The sequence below is a fragment of the Protopterus annectens genome, chromosome 3.part0, assembly GCF_019279795.1.
Source record: "Protopterus annectens isolate FY-2018-M chromosome 3.part0, PAN1.0, whole genome shotgun sequence".
In the NCBI taxonomy this organism is placed as follows: domain Eukaryota; kingdom Metazoa; phylum Chordata; order Ceratodontiformes; family Protopteridae; genus Protopterus; species Protopterus annectens.
In genome coordinates, this window is record NC_056731.1 from 1,152,845,173 (window position 1) to 1,152,857,262 (window position 12,090).

The window sequence follows — 12,090 nt, forward strand, 5'->3', positions numbered from 1 at the left end:
TTATCTCCTTTTTTCTGCTGTTGTGTTCTATTTCTTGGCCGCCATTTTTTTGCAGGCCTGTACTGTGTATCCCGTAGTTTATGTTACTGTAGTGGTGCTATTAAAATTGCCTTTAGTGTTTGTGTGTATTTCTCGTACCTTAGCTAATTAGCTTGGTTAGTTCATTAGCTCGTTTGAGAGCTAATTGTCCATTTTAGTTAGAGGGCTAGTAGCTTTAGTGTATTCCATCTCTCCCTTTATTATAGCTTGCTAGGACTGTTTAAATTAGAGGTCCTGGTGCTCATTATAGTTAGAGCAAAGCTATTTCTATTTATATTCATTAGATGTGCTGTATGTGTCAATTAGCATGTTTATAATTTTTCTAGAAGCGGTGTGATTTTTTACTTAGTGTTTATAATTCTTACAGGACTTTTTTCTTTCCTAACATGTCCAAAGAGACTAGGGAGAAAGAATATAAGCCTTGGGTTTAAGAATGGTCAAAAATTTCGCAACCATCAACCTCCTCAGCTCCACAGATTTCAGAACCGACCTGAGATTATTATTGATAAACCTGGTTCTTCGACTCCAAGGACTTCGGAACCAAAAGAAACAGTATCTCAGACCCGGTCCATTGAAATTCCACCGGTCTTCCCTACTTTGAGATCTCCCATTCTGGAGAGATCTTGTTCACCATCTCTATCCTCCAGGTCCTCTAGGTGCCTATCTGATGATGACGTGGAACTGGTGGTGCACAGACTTTTGAAGTCGCCAGCACTTGCAAAATTGTTCTCTGCTCCGACCCAACAAGTTTTGGAGCCTTCTAAGACTGTTACATCCACTGTCATTCCTCCTCTGAGCCATGCTAGATCTTCGGAGCTGGAGTGCCAAGTATCACTTGGCTGTAGACTCACTCTGTTGTGGGACCCCCTTTGGAGATTACGGAGCCGATGTCTGCTCAGACACTCTGTGCCATCCGGGGTGTCTGGGAGCCAAAGTTCTCCGGTCGGCCCTGAGAGGGATGCTCAGACCCGAGTTTCTTAGGTTCTGAGTCTACCCCTTGGTGTGTCGGCTTGGGTGACTTGGCTCCTACATCAACTTCGAAGCCTGTCTCTCTGGGGCCAGGGGGTGTCCTCTGTTTCCTAGGAGCCGGAGATATTCTCTGAACCAGTGGGTTCTGCTTTCGAGCTGATGTGTGCTGTCCCCCCTCTACAGCTGTATACAAGGATACTGGCATTCGTCCCCCCAAAGCACCGGCTACTGTCTTGGAACCACCCCATCCACAGGACAGCAGAAATTCAGAGCCTCAGGAATCCCATTTGGGTGAACCCCTCTCTTCCAAGGCCTCACCAGAATACCCTTATGAGGAGCCCCCTCAGACGAGGACATACAAGAGGAAGCATATAGACTCCCCCTGATGAGTCTGTCACCTCAGATAGTGACCTCGAGGAGTCAGAAGGGTCCCCACGGTTGTCCTATGAAGCTATCTCATTTGCAGATATAAGTGAGATCCTGAAATAGAGAGGTGGCCAGCGAACCATCAACCCTTCTGATGAGGAGTCTGTGTACCTGAAGGCCTTTGGATCTCAACCTTCAGCTTCCTGGGTGTCTCTGCTTTTTGATGAGCTAATGGACTTAGTCGAAAGGCGTGGGAGTCACCGGACACTATGGAACCAGTCCCTCAGAGGCCAAACAAGCTTTTGTCAGCTCCCACTGGAAAAGATTTTCTTACAAAAAGTGTGCCTGTAGATACTATGGTGGTGGCAGCTGCCACCAAGAAGGAACTTTGAGAAATCCTCATCTGTTCATCCTCCGAACAAAGATTTTCTAACGATGGGCAGATATGGGAAGCGTGTCTTTTCATCAGCGACTTTTACACTCAGATCGCTGAACTACCTCATACATTTTACAAGACTACAAAGAGATCTCTTGAATGAGCTAGAAGAATACTCCACAAGGTTCATTGGCTGCGGGGGTGACTGAGAAAGTCTCCTCCCACTGTCCACCTTAAATTCCATCGTCAACTCCTCCATGAGACTGATATCTTATGCAGCAGATGGAGCGAGTAGGGCAGCAGGTTCAGGAGTTTCCGTGAGGAGACCCTCCTGGATGTGGTTGTGTAATTTTGTGGAACCTTTTAAGTCTACCTTTACTTAAGCCCCTTTTGATTGTTCCTCACTTTTTGGACCCAAAGTTAGACACACTCACCAGATGTGAGCAGGAAGGGAAAACTCTGCCATTGGGAGTACGTTTTTCAGTACCTTCAAGACCTTACCCTAAAGGTCAAGAGTGGGAAAATGTGGTTCAAAAGATCCCAGGGAGCTTTCCAAGATGCACTAGGTGAAGCCTTCTCCAGGGGCAGAGGGGGAGGCAACAGTGGTAGACATCCTAAAGGCAGAGGGGGGGTCCGCAAAACCAGGGTGACCGTGATTCCTTTTGCGGATGTCCCTACCAGCTCTCCTGAAAGGAGGGGCATCTGCTGTACTCTGGAGGCAATTGGGGGACATTTATCTTTGTACCCAGAAGCCTGGCAAAATATCACAAAAGACGACAAGTGGGCACAAAGCATAATATCCAGAGGATATTCCATTCCCTTTTGCCATCCTGTCCCACAAATCAGAACAATCCCAGATGTTCCACCCAGTCTAAGGGAGCAAGCAACTGTAGAAATCCAAAAGTTGCTAGACACGCATCATCCACTCATCAAACACATTAATATTCTCTCATAAAGATTCTACTAGAAAACTATATACTAGCAAATGGAAGAGGTTCTCACTGGGCGTAAATTAGAAACGACCCATTTTCTGCTCCAGTTCAGTCCATTTTAGAATTTCTTACAGAACTCTTCCAGCAAGGCTCGGCTGCAACTATTAGAGTTCAGCTGGCTGCAATTTCATATTTCCACATTGGTGAGCATACTCCTAACCTGATGTCACACAGGTTGTGTAAAGCATTTTTAAAAGGCACTTCCTTACTGAGACCTTTTTTTAAAGAACCACTCTCTCCTTGGGATTTAAATTTTGTCCTCTCTCAACTAACATTGCCACCGTTCAAGCCCTCTTCGTCTTGTGACCTCAGCCTTCTTTCCTGGAAGACCATCTTTCTAGTAGCTGTAACATCTGCCAGAAGAGTTTGAGTTGCAAGCACTATCAATCAGACCACCATATCTTATTTTTCCATAAGGATAGGGTATCGCTATAAACTAATCCTTCCTTTATACCTAAGGTTTGCTCTCAATCCAATATGAATCAATCCATTGAGCTCCTGGTGTTTTTCACCAATCACAGCAACAGGGCAGAGTGTAAACTCCACCAATTGGATGTGCATAGACAGCTCAGATTCTGTTTGCATAGAACCAAAGATGTTCATCGTGTTTCACTGTTGCAGTCATTACACTTGGGTTATCCTGCTGGCAGGCTACCCGCAGTCGGCCTGAATTCCAAAGTCTAGGTCCGGCGTTGGTTGCTGTCGCCTCTTCCCTGACGTCAGTGTGCCAGGGGTATAAAAGATGCAGCTAACACCATTTTCTTCAGTCTTTCTTGCTGTGCAGTGCCTGAAGCAAAAGCAGTTCGCAAGTGCCGGTCGGCCGACTCCTCTAAGATTTTCGAAATCGAATTTCAGATCCGAAGTCTTCATTAAAGCTAAGTACCCCATTGGGGAAACTTTTTTCTTGCTCCAGACCGATGTCAGAAAAAAATAATTGCATTTCTTGTGGGAGCAAATACCTCATAAGGATTTTCATTCTTACTGAATTTCTTGCCTAGGCCCTGACCACAACGTTGCTTGCTGTCAGTTTTGTGCTAGATTTAACCAACGCACTATTAAGCGTCGGTACGATTTTGCCTTTCATTACTTTGGCCGAAGATTTACTTATATAATGCCATCAGAACAGCCAACAACCAGAGTTTATAAAAAGCGCAAGGAAAATGAAAAGGACAGGCATCCGAGGTCCAAAACCTCTGCTAGGCCAATCACCGGTTCTCAATGAGGTGCTTTCGCAGCCCTGATACCCGCTACCTCAGAGCCACAGGCCGCTTCCAACTCCCACGTGGAGCTAACTAGGCCTCTGGATACTCAAGGTATTGGACACTCGGAAACTATTCCCTCAGATGGGTCCGGAGCCGCTGAGCAGGCATCGGCTTCTGAGGGTGTTTTCAGACCTACACAGTTGTATGTCAAGCCAGCCTCCGCTTCAAAGACTAAAACAGCTCTAAAGACAAAGAAACTAGTACAACATTCTCCTGGACAGACTTCCATGCCTAAGAAACAGATGCTTAAAATGGCCGAAGACCTAATTACTTTGATCAGGGGTTCCCATTCCCCTCCTGATAAGAGGCCTAGGCAAGAGACAGATTATGACTCTTCTGATCAGGTTTCCATTTCCTCTGACTCCTCTTCTGAACAGGGATACTCTCTTCCTCCCTATGAGGATTCTGATGCTGAAGAATCTATTCCTTCAGCCTCTCCTCCTGAGGATTATTCTTTTGGGGAAACCCTGCATACCATGAGGGAGCATTTTCACTGGGAGAGCCAAGATTACTCAGAATCTAAGAAAAGGCTCAGAGACTTTATTTTACTACCTCAGCACAGACCTCTTGCTATTACACCTGATGTCCTTCATGGATGCATCTGCAGTCATAACAACTGGGTTGTCCTGTCGTCAGGCAGCCCTTCAGTCGGCCGGATTCCAAAGTCCGGGTCCGGCTTCGGCTGATGTCGCACTTCACCCTACGTCATCTCTGCTGGTCTCCGGGTATAAAGGCATCAGCCGACGCCATTTTCTTCAGTCTTTCTTGCCGAGTGGCGCCCGAAGCAGAAGCTGTTCGCAAGTGCCGGTCGGTCGGATCCAGAGATTACTACTACCGAATACTACTTCGAAGACTTCTAAAAGCTAAGTACCCCGTTGGGGACTCTTTCTTGCCTCAGCCGATGTCAGAAAAAGTCAATAACTGTTTAACTTGTGGGAAACAAATACCTCATAAAGATTTCCACTCTTACTGTTTGCCTTGTTTAGGCCCAGACCACGACGTAGCAGCCTGTTCGGCCTGTGCTTCCTTCAACCAACGAACGCTTAGGCGTCGGTCGGAGTTTGCTGAACAGTTTTTCGGTTCAGATTTTGCGTACATTATGCCGTCGGATCCTCCGACTACCCAAATTGTTAAGAAACGCAAAGAAAAAGACCGACACTCGCGATCCACTGTTTCGGCCGAAACCATGGTTAAGCAAACCGCGAGTGTCTCTGTTTCGGCCGAAACCGAGAAAACTGATCAAAGCACAGCTGAATCTTTGACTGAGGTTCCTGCTACCTTACTTGAATCGGCCTCTGAAATTTTACCTACTCCAGTGGTTTCTAGTGAATTATCAGACACCATCCCTTTGGATGTCTCTACCCCAGCACGTGGTGCTGCTAGGCCTCCTGCAGCCATGTCCATTAAGGCTTTTGCCAGGGCTAAAGCAGCCAAGTCTACTAAATCAGTGCCTGTTAAACCCCCAACCAGGCCTACTTCTAGTTCACAAATGCTCACTCTGGCAGAAGATTTAATATCCTTAATTAGGGGATCTCAATCTCACCCAGACAGGGCCTCTCAGCCCCCAGAGAAGAGACCTAGGGCAGAGCCCCCCGAGCCTGTGTCCTCTGATGATTCTGCGGATGACTCAGATATTACAGACCAGCCAGAGGCTCCTTTTCTCCAATTATGAAGACTCAGATGCTGAAGAATCCATTCCAGCTGCTTCTCCACCAGAAGAATTCTCCTTTGGGGAAACCTTACATGCCATGCGAGAACAATTCCAATGGCAGCAACAGGATTTCTCAGATTCCAGAAAAAGACTTAGGACTTTTCTGCACCTTCCACAACACAGGCCCTTAGCTATACCTCCTGTTCTCTCTGTTGTGGACGATGCTTTTAATGATGTCTGCTCTGCACCAGATTCCTTACCTCCAGCCCCTGCCAAACCAGACAGATTTTACAGGGTACCTGACACTCATCATCACCTATACAAGGCCCCACTTGCAGACCCCGAAACTATACCCCAGGGGCCTAAGGCAGTAGCCTCGACCACAGCAAAAAACCCTATTCCTTCTGAAAGGGAAGCCAGGTCTTTAGACAGATGGGGCAAAAAAGTTTATACCTCAGCTACTCTCTCAGCTAGAGCTTTAAACTGTCAGTTTCACATGATACAATACCAAGAGTTTATGCTTGATCAGTTAACTAAAAACTATCCTCTGATGACTCTATAGATAAGAAATATGTATTAGAAATGGTAAATAACATACAACAGGTTAGTAACCATTCCTTAAAATGTGGCTATGATGCACTGGAGGCTTCATTTAGATCAGCCATGACTGGCACAGTGATAAGAAGACATGCATGGCTGAAGGAACAAGTCTTACCGGATCATGTTAAAGCTAAGTTATTAGATGCTCCTATGGATAAGACCAGTTTGTTTGGTACACCTGCCCAGCAGGTAATGAAGAAAATGGAAGAAAAGGCAAAATCTGTTCAAACGGTTAAAGATTTCTTGCAGGTTCAGCCCCCAAGGTTTAGCAGGAACTGGCCTGCCAAAAATTGGTCCTTTCCTGACTCCACAAGATCCCAAAGGGGCAGGAATAGACGTTCCAGAGGCAGAAACCAATCCAGAGGAGGTGCCTACAGAGGACGACAGTGGCAAGGTAATAACAGAGGCACAGACACAGCCACTACCATTACAACAGCACAATCACAGTGACTTAACTCTACATCCGCCTACCAGGGAACAAATAGCAGCCCCATTAGGCGGAAAACTAACCTTATTTTTGAAAAACTGGCACTACATCACAAAAGACAAGTGGATTTTGCAAACCATAGACCAAGGTTACCGGTTCCACTTTCACACTTTACCAGTCAAAAGAGGAATGCCAAACCTGCCTCCAAATCAAAAACAGAAGCTCTACAGCAGATAATGCAATTAGCGAAGATGAGAGCTGTGGAAAGAGTGCCAATAACAGAACAAGGCAAAGGATTTTACTCCAGACTATTCCTAGTTCCAAGAAAGGAAAAAGTTGGAGACCTATTCTCGACCTGTCCACCTTAAATACATACATCATTGTCCCAAAATTCAAAATGCTGACCCTACAGCAACTTCTTCCCATGCTGGGCAAGGAGTGTTGGCTGGTAAGTCTAGATCTCAAGGAGGCATACCTGCACGTCCCCATTCGACCAATTTGCAGAAGATACCTCAGATTTCTTGCAGGATCAGAGCATTATCAATTCTCAGCATTGCCCTTTGGCTTATCTACTGCCCAGAGTATTCACAAAATGCCTGGCATCAGTAATCGCCCACTGCAGACTACAGGGAATCCAAATTTACCCATACCTGGACGACTGCCTTCTACAAGGGGACAACAAAAGCAAGCTGACAACAGATTTACAAAGGGTCATTTACTTGCTACAAGCACTGGGATACACAGTCAATTTACAAAAATCAAGGCTGATACCATCCCAAACAAGGACATTCCTGGGAGCGGAATTGGACACTGTAAAACAGATGGCATTCCTAACCGCAGAAAAACAAAAAGAACTCCCTCTTTACTTCTTGGCTCTAACAAAACAGAACAAGTTAACAGCAAGAAAAGTCCTGCAGGCCTTGGGCTACATGGCATCATGCATAATCTTGGTTCCACATGCCAGACTACATATGAGAAAACTACAGTGGTACCTAAGGAATTTATGGTCCCAACACAGGCACAGCCTAGAAGCAGAAATTCCACTAATCCCATGCCTAAAACAGGAGTTCCTATGGTGGGCAAGCATGCCAGTCAAACCCAGGCCTACCCTTTCACAGCTATCAAGCAAGCCAGACCATCACAACAGACGCCTCAGACCTAGGATGGGGGGCTCACATGCTGGACAAATGCATACAAGGATTGTGGACGCAGGATCAACTCCACCTGCACATCAACCTAAAAGAAATGCTGGCAGTAAAACTGGCAATCCAAAATTTCAGACCATTTCTCAAAGAGGGCCATTTGATGATAAGGACAGACAACACCACAGTCATGTGGTACATCAACAAGCAGGGAGGCACTCATTCATACCCCTATGCAGAATGACTTTGGAGCTTTGGAACCTGGCACTCAGCTACAACATCCAGTTACAGGCAATATTTGTACCGGGAAAGGACAATACTCTAGCAGACATCTTGAGCAGAACCACATCGGATGCCCACGAATGGATGCTACACCCGGACATCTTCAAGACCATCTCAAAGAAATGGGAAGGCCACAGATAGATCTATTCGCTTCCCGTCTCAATCACCAGCTCACAAATTCTGCACAAGGACATTCCACCCACTTGCATGGAAAGTGGATTCGCTCTCCTTCAGCTGGAAAGGTCTAACAGCATATGCATTTCCACCTCTTCCCTTGATACACAAGGTATTACTAAAAATCAAGGAGGAACGTCCAAGGATAACCCTGATAGCTCCAAACTGGCCAAGACAACACTGGTACCCATTGCTGAGGAGCATGTCTCGGGACAACATGTGGCCAATACCCCTGATGCCTTTGATGTTAACTCAGAACAACTACAGCATCATGCATCCAAATCTAAAAACGTTGCAACTGACTGCATGGAACATCACATAGCAGCAACTAACCCAGAACTTTCCCAAAGGGTTAAAGACATTATCCTTGAAGCCCGCAGACCTTCAACAAGAAGGAACTATGCAGGAAAATGGAAAAGGTTTGTCATTTGGAGCACCGAAAGAGGAAAAGATGTGTCAATTATAGATATGGCTAACATTCTGGAGTATCTGGCAGAGCTTCTACATACAGGCCTGTCCTATTCCTCCATCAAGATACATGCATCAGCTATTTCAGCAGAATACAGCTTTGATCCACCTGTCTTTTCACATCCTTTACTCAGGCAGTTCCTCAGAGGAATCAAGAATGTAAAACCTCCAAGGAAACCACCATTGCCAGCTTGGGATTTGAACTTTGTGCTAGAAAAATTGACACTCGCACCTTTTGAACCAGCAGCTACAGCGGACCTACAGCATCTATCGTGGAAAACTGCTTTCCTACTGGCAATAACCTCAGCAAGGAGGGTCTCTGAGCTTCAGGCCTTAATGGCAGTACAGCCCTTCCTAATCTTCCACCAAGATAGAGTGTCCATGAGGACTAATCCTACGTTTATGCCTAAGGTGATATCCAGAGTGTCTTTAAACCAGGCAATCCACCTACCTACCTTCTTTCCCAAACCACAAAACAGAGGGGAAAGAATGCTGCATTCCTTGGATGTACATAGACAGTTAAGCTACTACCTGGACAGAACAAAAAATAGCAGAAAAACTGACCAGCTTTTTGTAGCCTATGCAACAGGAAGGGAAGGAAAAGCTATTTCCAAACAGACAATCTCCAAATGGATAGGAAATTGCATACGATTCTGTTACTCCTTCCATGGAAAACCAATCCCACAGAACATAAGGCCTCATTCTACAAGGGCAACAGCCACTACCACAGCCTTCTTACGAGGAGTGGCAACCAAGGACATTATTGAGGCGGCTACTTGGACCTCCGTGCATACATTTGCCAAGCATTATAACTTACCTTTGTACTCCAGATCCCGAGCAGGGTTTGCCACTGCTGTGCTGCAAGGGATCCTAACCACACCATAATCTATTTTTTCCTCCCCCCTTAGTTGGCTATGGTATTCTACCCAGTTGTTATGACTGCAGATGCATCCATGAAGGACATAGTACAGTTTTGTACCTACCATAAATGTAGATGTCCGAACTGGATAGCATCTGCAGTCAGGATTACCCTCCCTCCTTCCCCTCTGTGGTACTCCTAGGGTATTTACCCTCCAAATAGCTAGCTAGTGGGGGGAGTCTCTTATGGTGTATTTGTTTGTATATATGTACATACATGCTTATTTTTTGAATTTGCCTTCTATCCTTTGGAAACATTGGCATTTATCCAAAAATTAGCCTTCCAGGAAGGGCAACTGGCATCTGGGGCAAGAAACACTGAAGAAAATGGCGTCGGCTGATGCCTTTATACCCGGAGACCAGCAGAGATGACGTAGGGTGAAGTGCGACATCAGCCGAAGCCGGACCCGGACTTTGGAATCTGGCCGACTGAAGGGCTGCCTGACGACAGGACAACCCAGTTGTTATGACTGCAGATGCTATCCAGTTCGGACATCTACATTTATGGTAGGTACAAAACTGTACTTTCTAGACATTGTAGATGTATTTTCAGAGTCCGGCCTGTCTCCTGACTCTTTACCGCCTGCACCTGTTAAGCCAGACATACTGCAGGGTTCCATATTCTCATAAATTTCTATATAAAAACCCTGCTGCTGACCCAGAAACTATATCTCAGGGTCCCATAGGGGTCAAGGCTTCCACTGCAAAAAACCCTGTCCCCTCTGATAGGGATTGTAGGGCACTGGACAGATGGGGGAAAAAAGTTTACACTTCTGCTACCTTGGCTGTAAGGGCTTTAAATTGTCAGTTTCATATGCTTAAATATCAGCAATACTTAATGTCACTGCTAAAACAGAAAATGTTGACAAATTCTGAATGTTCTGAAAACAAGGAAATGCAGGATTTATTGCATGCAACTGAACAAGTGGGAAAGCATACTTTGCAATGTGGCTTTGATTCACTGGAGGCCTCTTGCAGGGCCGCTGTTAAGGGTTCTGTCATTAGAAAGCATGCTTGGTTAAAGGAACAGAATCTGCCTGATCATGTTAAAGCAAAATTATTGGATGCTCCATTATAGCATAATACTTTGTTTGGTGTTAAGGCAGAAGAGGTGTTGAAGAAAATGGAGGATAAAGCGAAATCTATGCAGACAGTTAAGGCTTTCTTACAGGTACAGCCACCCAGATTTAGCAGGAACTGGCCTTCTAAGAATTGGTCCTTTCCAGTGTCAGACAGGCCACAAAGAGGCAGATACAGACGCCCTAGAGGCAGATCCCAGCCCCAAAGCTCGTACAGGCCTAAACAATGGGGTGCTTCTACCTCCAAAAGTAGAGAAGACAAATCACAGCCGTATAGGAAATGGTCCCAATGACTTTCCTCTGCCAATGCCAAGCACTTATCTTTTGGCAGCACCCTTAGGGGGAAAACTAACACTTTTTTCACAAAATTGGCACATGATCACCCAGGACAAATGGGTCTTGAATATAGTGTCTCAGGGCTACAGGTTCCACGTTCACACCCTTCCAAAGACAAAAGGTATGCCAGACCTGTCACAAAATCAATGGGCAGAGGCACAAAAGCAAGTTTCATCCCTCATGGACATGAGGGCTATTCAGCGAGTACCACAGCAAGAGCAGGGACAAGGATTTTATTCAAGATTTTTCTTGGTACCCAGAAAGGACAAAGCCTGGAGACCAATACTGGTCCTGTCTATTCTAAACACTTTTCTGGACGTTCCAAAAGTCAAAATATTGACTCTGCAGCAGCTTCTGCCCATGCTGGGCAAGAAGGCTTGGCTTGTAACTTTGGACCTCAGAGGCATACCTGCATGTCCCAATCAGTCTTCACAAAATGCCTAGCACCAGTAATTGCATTTTGCAGACAAAGAGGAATCCAAATATATCCTTACTTGGACGACTGCCTTATTCAAGCAGAGAACAAGGACATTCTACTGAAGCATCTGGCGTTTGTAAAAGGATTACTAATATGCCTAGGGTACACAGTGAACGAAAAGAAATCAAAACTGGTACCCTCTCAAGAGATAATATTCCTGGGTGCAAGCTCAAGTACAACTGCCGTGATGGCTTATCTCATGTCAGACAAACAAAGGCAACTGACTTCTTACTTCGAAATGTTGGCAACAAAGACCCAGTTATCTGCAAGAAAAATTCTGCAGGCTTTGGGCTTCATGGCATCCTGCATTCTGCTAATTCCATATGCAAGACTGCATATGAGGAAACTACAATGGTATCTAAAAAGTGTTTGGACTCAACATTGCCACAGCCTGGAAACATTACCCTAATTCCCTGCCTGCAACAGGAGTTTCGATGGTAGGCACAGGCCTGTCACCACAACAAGGGACAACCATTCACTTTACCTACAGCCAGGCAGACACTAACAACAGATGCATCAGATTATGCCTGG

At 45.6% G+C, this 12,090-nt stretch overlaps 1 protein-coding gene across 3 annotated transcripts in view; it reads left to right on the forward strand.

The window, feature by feature from the left end:
* Positions 1-12,090, forward strand: part of CCHR3.PART0H8orf88 (chromosome chr3.part0 C8orf88 homolog) — a 1,151,988-nt gene that overhangs the window by 1,056,904 nt on the left and 82,994 nt on the right. The window lies entirely within an intron of this gene.